This window comes from Cuculus canorus, chromosome 7, assembly GCF_017976375.1.
Source record: "Cuculus canorus isolate bCucCan1 chromosome 7, bCucCan1.pri, whole genome shotgun sequence".
Taxonomy (NCBI): domain Eukaryota; kingdom Metazoa; phylum Chordata; class Aves; order Cuculiformes; family Cuculidae; genus Cuculus; species Cuculus canorus.
Window position 1 is genome coordinate 10,886,961 of NC_071407.1, and position 13,117 is coordinate 10,900,077.

General features: G+C 37.8%; 1 protein-coding gene across 6 annotated transcripts in view; it reads right to left on the reverse strand.

Moving 5' to 3' along the window:
- The window catches only part of ADD3 (adducin 3), a 101,013-nt gene that overhangs the window by 46,561 nt on the left and 41,335 nt on the right, over window positions 1-13,117 (reverse strand). For 2 of the 6 annotated variants that reach the window (XM_054071233.1, XM_054071234.1), the window contains exon 3: window positions 712-750. The exons of the other annotated variants lie outside the window; for them this stretch is intronic. The gene's annotated coding sequence lies outside the window, so the exon portion shown is untranslated. The remainder of the gene's footprint in view (window positions 1-711; window positions 751-13,117) is intronic. 6 annotated transcript variants of the gene reach the window in all.

The window sequence follows — 13,117 nt, forward strand, 5'->3', positions numbered from 1 at the left end:
TTGGTTGTGTTTATTAAGAAATGTATCTGATGTGATCTAAGACAGTCAATGTTATTATAGTACACATTAATGAAGGCTGCTTCATGTATTCTTCTGTAGCTTTAAATGAGAACAGACTTCTCTTATCTCCCACTGCAGTAACTGATAGAGGAGAATATCTAGCCTGCTACTACTTATACACATGATGTAAGTACATCAGCACATATACTCACAGAAGTTTAACTACTTTGAAACAATAAACAGAGATAGGCAACTAGAATACAACAATTCCTATAACTGTGACCAGTGCTGTGCTGCATTTTAAAGCCACGTGTTAAAATGTATCTTGCAAATTAAATCAAAATTATCCACCTATTTCTACTCAGCTGTAAAAAAAAAAAAAACAACAAACCTACCCTCAAAACAAAGCCATACATATTTCCTTTATTTCACAGAGTTAAGATTAAAGTTTCAAAGGCCAGTACAACAAATCATGGTACTGCACCACGACAGAATTAGTCCTGTGCCTGATGTGGCTGCACTCACTTTAGCTGCCAGCATATAGTCAAAACCTATAGACCAGTCCCGTTAGCAAAATCAGATCACGTATTCCCCAAAAATAAATCCCATAACATGCAGAATAACCTAGGCAAACAGAGTAACTCATTTACAGACTACTCAGACATTACCACCACTGGAAAACCCCATTCAAACACAGAAATTGTCACTCACCAGTCATGTCATGACACTGAAGATAAAAATCACGCAAGTCTGAAACAGAAGACAATCAAAATACAAGACAACTTTCTGCAGCATCCATCTCCAACCATTCTGTCAAATACACAACGGAGATGGGACAAAGCATCTTTATGACAGGAATAAAAGGCTCTTTAAATGCTTCTTTTATTTTTTATTGAATGAACCCACTCTTACACAAAGTTCATGCAATGATGTCTCAAGATTTAGCACTGCCAAATCATGTATTTGATTGGTCAACTAAGGCTTGTAAGTCACATGCAGTACAATTTGAAATATTTAATAATTACATGTAATTACTTTACACTGCAGGTCAGGCAGTTGATTAAGACACTGAACCTATTAGTATATTGAATTATGTATTTGTCAGGAAGATTAAAATCTCATTGGTGTTTTACCATAACTGACCAAATACTTCTCAGCCCCAAGTCACTGTCTGGCAAAACCCAAGGGATTTAAGAACTCCTCCCAGCCACAGCATCAATATTTTGTGTGGTTGACTCTTCTCACAGAATTAGTAATCTTCACTAGCAGTGTTCCTCCTTCCGAGGAAACACACTGCACCACACCTCCTGATTGTTTTGGAAGTACGTATACACAAAGACTAGAGCTGAAAGAGATATCTTACGTGGCGAGTCCAGAGAAATCTTGTCCTAAATATTTTTCAGGTTTATTCATGAGAAAAGGGTGGAGAAAGAAACCACAGCTACAAGATTCATGAGCACAAACTCATTAATAGGTTTGCAAGGTAAATCATGCCACCAGCCTGTCACGTAAGCCATAGGAAAATGCAGCTGCAGACTCTCTGCATCAAGCTATTCACTGCTGGATGAAATTAAATTGCCCAACTACTGTATCGGTTCTTAAAAAATGGTTGGGGTTTTTACCACTTTTAATTTCTCAGTCAGACAGGCACTATATTAAAATGAATTAGGATATCACACGAAACCAAAACAGAAAGCAACCAGTTTCCAAACTTTAACAGCTTCTTGCACCACCGGGCAGTTCACAGCATTGTTGCCGTGCATTGTTTAGTGCCTTGAAATGGACACTGGCCATAAAAACAACTGCAGCCCTATCATTTCTTAAATAGTTAGCTATGAGATACACCAGAGTACAAAACCCAGAACTGTGTTCCTGATATACAGACCATTCTGCCAAAACACAAACTGACAAAAAGATCTTCTGGGGAAAACACTCCAGGAAGCTTTTACACTTTGGTTTTAAAGTACAGATCTGCCTTTTTTTCCCCCTCCCCCAAAACACCACCCACTCTTGCAAACAAATAATAAGGAACCCAATGTTGCACAGGAATTTTAATTGTTTCCATACCTTCTGTTACCTGCCAAAAAAGTACTTAGTGTGACATATACCGGACAGGCTGCCTGCGATACTTGAGCATTTAAAATATGAACATACATATCTATAACACATACAGACACATGTAGAACATACAACTTATGTAATAGTTAACTTTGGCATAGCTATAAAAACTGGAAGCCTTTGAAAGAGGCAGCCTTTATTCTTTGAAGAGCGAGCCACGGTTCAAGCATAGTTGACTCTGGCTCAGATTTACAACGGAGTTACTACAGCTGAACTTCCTGCGTGCCATGTGAGCCAGGCTTGGTTTGGTGTCTCCTTGTGCGCTATTGGCCATGACAGACACAAGTTTGAAGCAGAAATCCCCAGCATGAAAGGCTAAACTCGGCTGCACTCCTTTGTATTTGTTGCAAATACAGTCACACAGATCTCTGAAGCAGCCTCTGCAACTGTTTAGCGGCTGTGGGTGCTGGGACTGAAAGCCTGGCTTCTTTCAAGAGTTGTGTAACTTTCATTTATTTATTTATTTTAAAGATCTTGGTCTGTCAACCCTTCCTTACTCCACACAGTATTTCTTACCACAAATAATGGCCCTGGTTTCAGTGAGACCTTTGAAATACTCATCTTGTGGTAGAAGTAATTGCACAACACAAGCTGGTGGGGACATTTTCAACATATTTGTGCAACTTCATTTATTTAGTTATTAAGAACAGGTCTTAAAACAACAAAAACTTTCTCTAGCATTATTTAAATGAATAATCCATTCTATCTATCAGACTATTTTTATACATATAAAATGCAGCTACTATGTATCGGTAAAGTCCCCAGCATAGTTTTAGCTATTGCATTAAAAGAGCTATAGCTGTTCCCTCGAGTAAGTAGCATGGCAGCATAAGCCTGCTGATAGAGGAGACTTAACAATTTCCATAAAACAATTTAATAAACAATGGGAAAAATATTTGCGAGACTTACAGGGTGGACACTAGCAAAATATTGTCTTCAACAATAGATTCTACATATTTTTGCCACTGATTTTTAAAACTAAAATCAGCACACTGCAGCTTCGGACACCATCGGTGCTCAGAATCTACTTTTGACAACATTTTTTACTTGTGAAGGGTGGTTTGGTTTTGCATCGTTATGGTCTGCTAGTGACAGACACACAGCCCTGTTAATAACATGTATTTTCCAAACCCATGACAAATTTCCCATAGCTGCTGGCCCGGAACATGACTTTCAGCAATTTGACTGTTTTACAGTTGGCTAAAACATCATCAGTCCATTTGATCCAATAGCTCCATTACTCCAGATGGAAGACAATCATTTTCAGAACTGATTATTTTCAACACCGTACTTCAGACTCTTAATTTCAGAAAATGCTGACTGTTGCTCTCAAAAAGCCAAATCTCACCTAACAGATTTTTCAAGCTGGAAATCCAAAGTCAGAAATTACTTTTGGAAGGTGCAGCTGGAATTTGAACACCACTATCAACAGTGTTGTCACATCTTAGGAGAGAGGTTTTATTGTGCATACGAATCCTAATAAGCACACATATTTAAGTACTTGTGCATCACTATCACAGGTCGGTGTTGTTTTCAAAGCCTAAAAAAACTTGCCTTTTGCAGCTGCAAAGGAAATTACGAGAGAAGAAAAACACGGCCAGTGTATATCAGCAATTAATTCCATCCACAACTGCCCAGCTGTTTGCACACAGAAGAACTGGCCTGTTTCCTCTCTGAGCTTTTGCCACTGAAAGCTGATACGGTGCTTTCAGAGACGCGAGCTGTTGGTAACACGTTAGGAATGTGCGCGAGATCGCACAGAGCCGAAGAAGAAGAAATGAAATCCAGACCAGTGCGCTGCATGTCTGTGTTATGAGGATAAAGTTATCTGGGGGAGAGAATGGTGGGAGGGGAGAAAGGGGATGGGGAGCTGCCAGCAAAACCAGGCTCGGCACGCAGCACAGGCACGACCGTCACCGGCAGAAACAAGGTGGGATGGCCTCAAACCCACACGACTATTACCAGCTCTGCCAAGTTGTTTTTACATTGGCTGATGCCAAACAGGTAGATCCAAGAGCACTTCACAAAAGCCGTTACTTTCACTTGGGTTCAGCTCTTTTACAGTGAATTTGCCAGAGACTTGGCTTCATCTATTCTAGGGTAAGACTTATTGGTAACTAATTACTACTTCTTGGTAACTGTTACTTATTGAAAAGTAATCTTGCCAATGCTTGCGGCCCTGAAGCTCTGGAACTTGAGGCAGAATTCAGCCCTCTAGGATCTTTCCTATGAGTAAAAACCCCTCATGCCACCCCTGACATTTCAGGAAAGACACGGAGTATACAGAAGTTGAATGCTATCTGCAACATCTACAAACCCTGTCCCATCGAATGCCTGGAAATTTCATCTCATTGGAATAAATTCACCAGGCCACACGCATAGCTTATCTTTCTCCTCTAATATATTTAAAAAAACAAAAACAAGGTGTATTTTATCTTCCCTCAACTCATGCCAACCCCGATTTAAAGATTCAAAATTATCTATATCAATTCCTTTTTTGCTGGGTAAAGCCACAAACAAGAATATTCTAATATATATTACTGGCATTTTTTTTCCTTCAGGTCCAACACCCCCAGTTAAAAAGAGCAGCTTTGATCTTCAGTAACAGCAGGTCACCTTTGGATTTGCTGGACCACTCAGCCAGGGGCAACATCTCAAACTGCACAGGTATTCAGAAGAATAAACACTAATAAGGAAATACTTGCATTTGGCAAATTCAAGCCCAGTACCCTAGTAAGAAGTAACTATCGAAGGGCTATTTCTTTTACAAAAAGGCATGCTGAAGTGTCGTCTTGCGCATTTTGATGAATAAAATGGATCTGCTAAAAGTACAGGCTCTATGCATGAAAAGAAAAACATGCTGCAGAAATAAGACTGTGATATTGTGTTAATACAGTAGTGAGAACAAATACGATTGATGAAATATTTAAACGTTAGCTTTTTAAGTATGGATCCTTAAAGTTTAGGCCTGTGATTCTGGAAGACTGTACCATCTCTGAAACACCTACACAAGCACATGATGTTATCGCTAGTAAAAGAAAAAAGCAGAGGGCTTTCGGTAATTTACAGTTTCCAAAGGAAAGTACATCCAAAACCTATGGTTGACTGGAACATATGAATTTGTACGAATGGCTTCAAATACCTTTTCTTGGTACTCCCTCGGAACCGATGACTCAACAATGGGTAAACAGAAGCAGCACATATATTTTTTTAAATCATAAGTATAGTATATTTCAGACTGTAAGCAATCACACTTTATTATTGCAGATAGTTCCACTGCTGCTTGAAAGCAAGAATAGCATTCATTGTTCTTCCTGTAATTTCACTTTTAACTGCTCATCATCAGGCAAATCTACTGGGCGATGTTTTTCTACACTGCCTGTCTCAGCAAAACCTGACTTTCTCACATACTAGAAACCATACAGAGAAAATCTATCTGTGATCAATCCAGTTTTATGCTGGGGAAGAGGTCATGGGGGGAAAGGTGATGGAAGTAAGAGCACACAGCAACAGTTGCACGGAGCAATCCCATGACCTCCAAGGCACACAGGCCAGCTCTCCAAGACTTGTTGTTTTCAGGCGAAGTGCTGCTATACAAAATAACAAGGACAGATCTTACTTATATATTACTTAGTATATCGCTTATCCTAAATATTGGACAATACAAGGCAAAACTATACTTAAACAACAAAATACAAGTTTTTAATCTAAAAATCCCAGAAAGATGAAAGCTTTTATTGGACCTGTTCAAAATTTAGGATATTTCAGTAAACCAAGGGAAGGTGACAATGCTGTAGTTGCCTTAAGAAATCACACAGCTTTGAAATTAATCTTAACCCACACACACTTATTAGAATGGGTATTAAAAGAGTAGTTATTGATACTGGAATTGTTTCTCAGGCTCAGTTTTTAGCAATATTCTAGGAAAAGGCTGTGAAAATATTGACAGATGTTAAAAGTGACAGAGTAAATTGCACTGTATTGGTAAAACTTAGCTGAGCTCTACAAACAGGAATCATTCAAGGGAATATTGCAGGGGAATATGTATGCCAAGCAGCCAACTAAATAGAACTGTTTGCTCACTAGTCTCTTCTTTTTTAGTCTTCCATCACCAAGTCAAAATTCTTTCTTACACAGCAAACCTAGCCAGGATCTATGCATTGCATAAAAACATGGAAGCTGTGTCACAGAAATAAATATCACAGTTGTTCTGTTCTTAAGGATTCATCATTTAAATCGACACATGACGCTTCAAGCTGGCGATAAATGCAAGTGACTAAGACTAAAACGCAGATGCACAGAGGCCTCCAAGCCTGCACAACACTTACAGCTCAAAACAGACTTAAAATCTCACCACTAGTCATCTACAAGTGGTGCATAGCTCTCATATTTGCCAGACAGCGAAGAATTTCACCCTAAAAGAATGCAAAAAGAGGTTTAGAAAATCCCTAGTTTTCCCATTCAGCCACATGAGGAAGTTGCATTTACTCGTGCTGAGAAAGTCCACACGGATGAACAGGCAACACTTATTTCATACGTTAGGATAATTACTGAAATATAGAAGGTGCTTGATAGTGCCTAGAAATACTTACATTACATAATGGTTAAGGATAAAGGGCACCCAACTGAACTTGCAAGAGGAGTTCATACATACTTTATCATTAAATAATTTATGAGTCAATTGGGATGGTTCAAGTTTTTCTCTCTCTGGAATTTGAATCAGGAACAAAGTTGCTCAATGTCTAAAAGTCTGAAAGGAAAATTCCTAAGTCCTAAAGTAATAGCTTTCATTTATCACTCCTATTATTTATGAACTACTGAAACTTAATGTCTTCATGTTCGGTATTTCTGTTTATTAATTCATCAGGTCCCAGAGTGTGATTCTTTTTGCTTAACTTTAGATGTATTAATAACACTTGAATTCACTAATTAAAGTGTCTTCCTACAAAGAGGTGAGTAATTTTCTAGACTTTCTTGGCTGCACTGTAGACTTACAGTGATTACAGAGGCACACAATTCACAAGGAGACATCTCAAGTTAGGCAAGACACATGCTGCTCTAACTGACTAGCAAGCTACATGCAAGACCAAGGAAACACACAGGAGATCACTTAGCTAATTTAAATACCAAGTGGAAAAAATGGCAAGTGGTGAACTTAAACAAGAGCCTACTCATTAAATTCTTGCAATTCACACAGCACGATAGGTAGTACAGTTTTCTATGCATCTCACTAACGTCAGAGGCAAAAGAGTCTTTTACATTGCAGCAGCCAACAAGCCATATTAGATACTAATTTTCTGCAATGCAATACATTGCAGTATAATATGAGTATCCAGCAAGAGCAAGCAAATACCAAGATCTGGCAACATTAGTGTAAGTGTAGACTGAAACAGGCTGTGAGAAAATGTCACCAGGCACAAACAAGCTTTCAGAATACCAAATGCAAGAGCTGCTAACATAAACTTAAGTGAAAACACATGATTCTTTTAAAATTATAAATAAAGAAAAAGGTCAATATGCAGGGAATAGAGCAAAAGGAAAAGCAAGTGGAGGAGAAGAGGGGGAAATAGAGCGAATTTAAGTTTTATTGGGTATGTGATGAAAATACAAATTTACTTGATCAGGAACATATATATCCATAGAGACTACTATAAAGCAAACAAGTTTAAGGAAAAAAAAAAAAAAAAAAAGTGTTTAACAAGTTCCACAAAAGATTTTTAAAGCAACAATAACGCTTTGCCTCCTGTTCCCAGTAAATGCTTGAAGCTAACGTATGTTTCAATGACTGTCTTCTGTATTTTATTATGACTGTCCAGAAAGAAATATGAGCCAAAAAATTCAGCAAATCCATTACACAACTCACACTTCTGGACATCAACATGGTACTAAAGTCTTTTTGATGCTAGCATGACATGTAGATAAATGAAGTACTTGTTTATACTAGAAATCCTTTAACAGTCCATGTTGAAAGTTGAGTTAAAGCAACAAACAACCCATTGCACCCACCAGCCCACTGCAAGCGCCTTGCCACACGCACTGCAACGCAGTTTACTGCAGTGAAATGCGTTGAATGCATTATACTAATATGTATTTGGTAAAAGCTAATTTAAGCTCACCTCCTTATATGACAGGTAGATGATCTGGGGTTGAATTACCATGATTCAGGGTAAACATGCAACATCATAATTTACAGTGAAGATGAAAGGATTTTTGAATACTTTTCTAAATCACGCAAGTTTCTCAGTCCGTACCTACAGAAGCATGCTTTCTTCTGTATGACACAAGGCGTGCAAAATAACAATGGCGCAAATTTGGTGTTCTATGCTTTAAAGAGAATAGCATAAATTTACCTACAGCGTATCTTCCCAAATCCTGAAGGGCAAACCTGGTCAAAGAAAATGTTTCCATGGAAGTAACCTGACCTCCGTGGTAACTCTTCATCATTTAACGATTCCTTGGTATCGAAATGGTGTATCGCTGACAGATGCAGGAGAAGGCCTTTCAGCCGGCCTAGGAAATCTGTTTCCCTTTAAAGCTATTTCAACATCATTAAGCTATTCAAATTTTTACACAAATCAGTACTAAAGGTTCCCCCACCATCACCCCCAGTTACTTACCTTTTTAAACATTCACAGGTCATCAGCAATTTCATAGACAATTGGTTAAATGCACATACTTCCTGCTTAGGATGACAGGTAGCTGAAAAAAATCCTCACAGCACGCATCCTTATCGCTTTGTGCAACTGTTTACTCCTTCAAGACAGACGTCATTGAAACAAGCGTATCAAACAGATCTTTCTTTTAATGAGATATTTTTCTCTTTTGCAGAAAAAGTGACATTCATAAACCACACATCCCTCTTTCAGTTCATGAATCATACACTTATGATGAACTAGTAGGAAAAAAAATGATGTTTAATCCCAATACAAACTTTTTACACTAAAGAAACTTAAAATTTATTCAGTCTACATGCAAACACCTTTAAGAAACCCATGGAATAACTTGCATGAAGTCACTATTAGACCAAATAATCTTTTTTTCCTGAACTATTGAATCTGATGCGAGGATGACACTATACTTTATTATTTTGTATCTTCTTACCATTGTTATCAGCGATGTTATAAAAGACCACATGCATCCAGTCTGACATGTGCCAATCATGTCTAAAAAAATAGGAGAAAGTTCAAACTTTCATAGGAATCTACTTACTGACCATGCCAGATTCACCACATCTTGTGGTCAGAACTTGACCAAAACTGACCAAACATTTACATCTAAATTCATGTATGTTGGCAGTCACAGATCTTGATTACATAGAGGTCATTTAGTGTGTTTGACACAATACAGTTAATTTCAGACTACTGTTTCTTATCATCTAATTATGCATTGATATCCATCTAATCTAACAGAAAGCTACATTGTGGTATAGTATACTGTTTCCAGTTATTAAGTAACCATATTTTTCACAAAATTACGTGATTACAGATCAAATTACTGGGAGGTTTACATTTGACACCACTGGCAATTTCATTTCAAATTCTGCAAGCTGAAGAGGAGGAAGAAGAGACCAAATTAACCGCATGCTCCACCACAAGGCTAAAGTCCATCTATTTGAAATGTACATGTGCACTTTTTTCCAAATCAAGAAATAAACCATATATGCCCACGTTTGCCAGTTTTATGGTCTTTGTTCCTAACAAAACACACCAACTTGCCTGTACAGACCTGCTGCGCTGCTATAGCCCGACTATTTCTGGTATGCTTTTAAATATATTCAAATTGCATTTGCCTGTGTTCCTGCCTCTGATCCTGCAGCAGTTTTTAAGTAACAGATCACAGTTGCCAGATCAGTGTTATCACATCAGTTACCTCAAGATCTCTCGGGCAAATATTATCTTCTCCTGGCAATTTGCTACATTTCTTTTTCTCCTGAGGTTCTAAAAATCTTTTCTACCAACATTTCCATTTGAGACCAATTCTCCAAATATCACCAACAGAGCAAAGCTCCTGCACTAAAATCTCTCACCAAAGCCAACTTGGATACAAATTATTCAGCTTTCACTCTGCACCTTATCTTCACCAAGCACTTCTTTTAGAATTCAGTCATCTATCAGCTCACCAGTTTGTCTGTCAGGACACCCATTTCTCATGGACTTGAAATGATTAAATTCAAATGATTTATTGAAGGCTCTCACATCTTTAGCAAATTGTTTCTCAGAATATCTTTCGGTCACACTTATACTTTAAAATTTAATTTCCAAGAGGGATTTTTTTTTTCCTATTTCCTTTGGAGAAAACTTCAACATCTGAAAGATGCCTCCTTGTTTCTAAGGGATTTCTTAACTCTGCTGTAAAAGCCTCCTTACCACTTATAAATAAAAAGTAGCAACAACAACAAGTTGGAGGTCTTAGACATGGTATATATTCTATCCAATTCAAAGTCTTTAAAGAGTCACTTTACCACCTGCAAGCTTCAACTTCCTTATAACTAGCATTTTCATTCAGCATTCGGTTCCGCAGCTCAGATGTACCAGTGAACTTTCAGTTCAATCATGCAAACATCACCACTGTCCAAACTTCTACTTACTGGGAGCCAGGCAAGAATCAGCTTTGCTATCCCAGACTCTATAAGCCAACATACGATAGCAACACTGATGCTTTCTGAAGTCACTGCTGTCTACAGGCCTGTGATTGGTACCAACAGGCTCCCTCCTTTGAAGGAAGTTACCTTCTTCTGTCTCTTCACAGTAATGGGTGACCGCCCCAAACATTAAGGTGATTTGTTCAGTGTATTGAACAAGGATTGGAACACTTGTGAGCTACAATATTTTTCATAATATCATGTATTACGTAATTATTTTTAAGAAATGCATATTCAAAGACTGCAAACAGAATGCAAAAAAGAAGATTGTTTTTTTGCCATTAAGTTGTAATATTTGGGGGCTTGACTGCTTTAGCTTATTAGAAGTATATCCTGGTTAGAGGTAGAACAGAACCAACTCTCCTCTAACTTTTCAGCTAAATCTTTTCTAAGAGACTGCATTTTCTGAAGAACATGCTTTTCAGCCCGTTTCTGCTTCTAGAAGCAATAAAGATTGACAGTCATAGTTATTGCTAGGTAAAAGGACGAATGGAAAGCAGCAAACCCTCATTTATAGTTATTTCTATAGAAACTAAGCTCATTGCTGAAGTCAGTGGAGTGTCATTACTCATCCAGAAAAAAAAAGCTAGACTTCTGGGTTTGTATATATCTTATTATTTTCTCACTATCTTTCATTTTTTATTGTTGCTGTTTCATTAAAGCTGTTATAGGCTTTTTCCCAACCCATAAGTCTCTGTCTCCCTTATTCCTTTCTCCTTCCCCTGTGGGGATGGAACTGGGACTACACCGCCCAGTGCTAGCCACTGGTTAAACTAGGGGCTAAACCAGGACAAAGCTTTAACTCAAGATTGAGTTACAGCCTATGCCAAGTATGAATGGTCTAATGCCATCCCTACAATGAAAGACTGTTGGCTGAGAATAAATAGACCTGATTCAGCAATGATCAGCCATTGATTTCTGTAGCTGCACTGATAATAATTCAGAAACATGGATAATCTGAACTTATCAATTAGGAGAACTAATTATAGGTTACTGGAATTACCTGTACAAACTTCAAACTGAACCATTTGATGTGAAACCCTATGTGTCTTTCCTACTTTTAAGTGTAGACACCAGGCAGTAACAGCAACTGTTCAACACTGAGAACCGTTCCTGCACGCAGGCAGAGCAAGAAATCAGATTTGCACTTATGCTACATTTGACTTGTTTTGGGTTTTTTACCTCTACCCCCTTCAACCAAGACTCTTCTCAGTCTAAATAGGACACAACACAGATCACGTTTCTCAGCACTCCACAGAGATAACTAGCAGAGATTGTAGTGTTGGAAAAGCTCAGTTAACAGCATAAGACCTTCAGAAGGAAAAGAATTAAGAGAGTGTTAGCTGCAAATAAGTCAACTGGCATTGTTTTAACCTGAAATATCAAGGTACACAACTAAGCTGAATCTTAAAACTAGTTTCATGCTTAACATTTTCTGTGAAGAGTGACTGGTTACTAGCAGACAGAGAAAGTTAGTGTTATTACAACTGAACTGCTAAGTAAATCAAGCTTTAGCAGAGCTGAAATAAGCTGTATGTTTGCAAAACTGTCTTTCTAAATATCAGCAGTTGCTAAGGAGGACATCGTTACTGAATGCTGTTCAACAAGTGAAGGGGTAAAAAAAAAAACATCCAGAAAACACAGGCTGTTGTTGAATTACTAAATTAGCATTGAGTGGAAAAGAGTTAAGGCTTATAACTACTCTGGAAAAAGTTCAGTTTTTGAACGCTTATTCTTCATTCACTCCACTCAGCTTATGAATAAAGCCAAACCAAACTAGGTTGGATAAAAACCCAAAAACCTCTGTTAAGTCACAGTAATGAGCTGATACACATCTAGCTTCCTTTTTTTATACTTAGAAAGTTTCAGCATTTTTAAGCCATCAAGCACAGGCTTAGTTCTAAGCTTAGAAGCAGTTTAAAAAATTAGCTACAGTGTGGTAGGGATAGGGCGATGCTTCTAAGCTCATTTTGTAAAAAGTTATAATGCTAGCAAAATAGAATGATTTTGCCTTTTGGAAACAATATTCAGTTATAAGCTAGATCTGTTCTATTGCAGTTACAAGTTTATTGATTTAAAATACGCTAGTCTACAATTATGAATCAGCATTTTCAGCCTGAATGCCAATATTATATAGGAAGAGCTGCAAATCTGTTCACCGTGACACAAGCTACTGAATAATTATATCAATACTTTTTTCCAGAGCTGTTCTTCATTAATTCATAATTAACAGGATTTGATAATGCAATCTGTACTACTAACTTGTAACAACCTGCTCATCGTGTCAACTGCAAAAGGACAAGTTTTTTGTCTAATGATCTCCAGAGCTCCAGCGCCTCTACCCCATGCTCAGCAGCA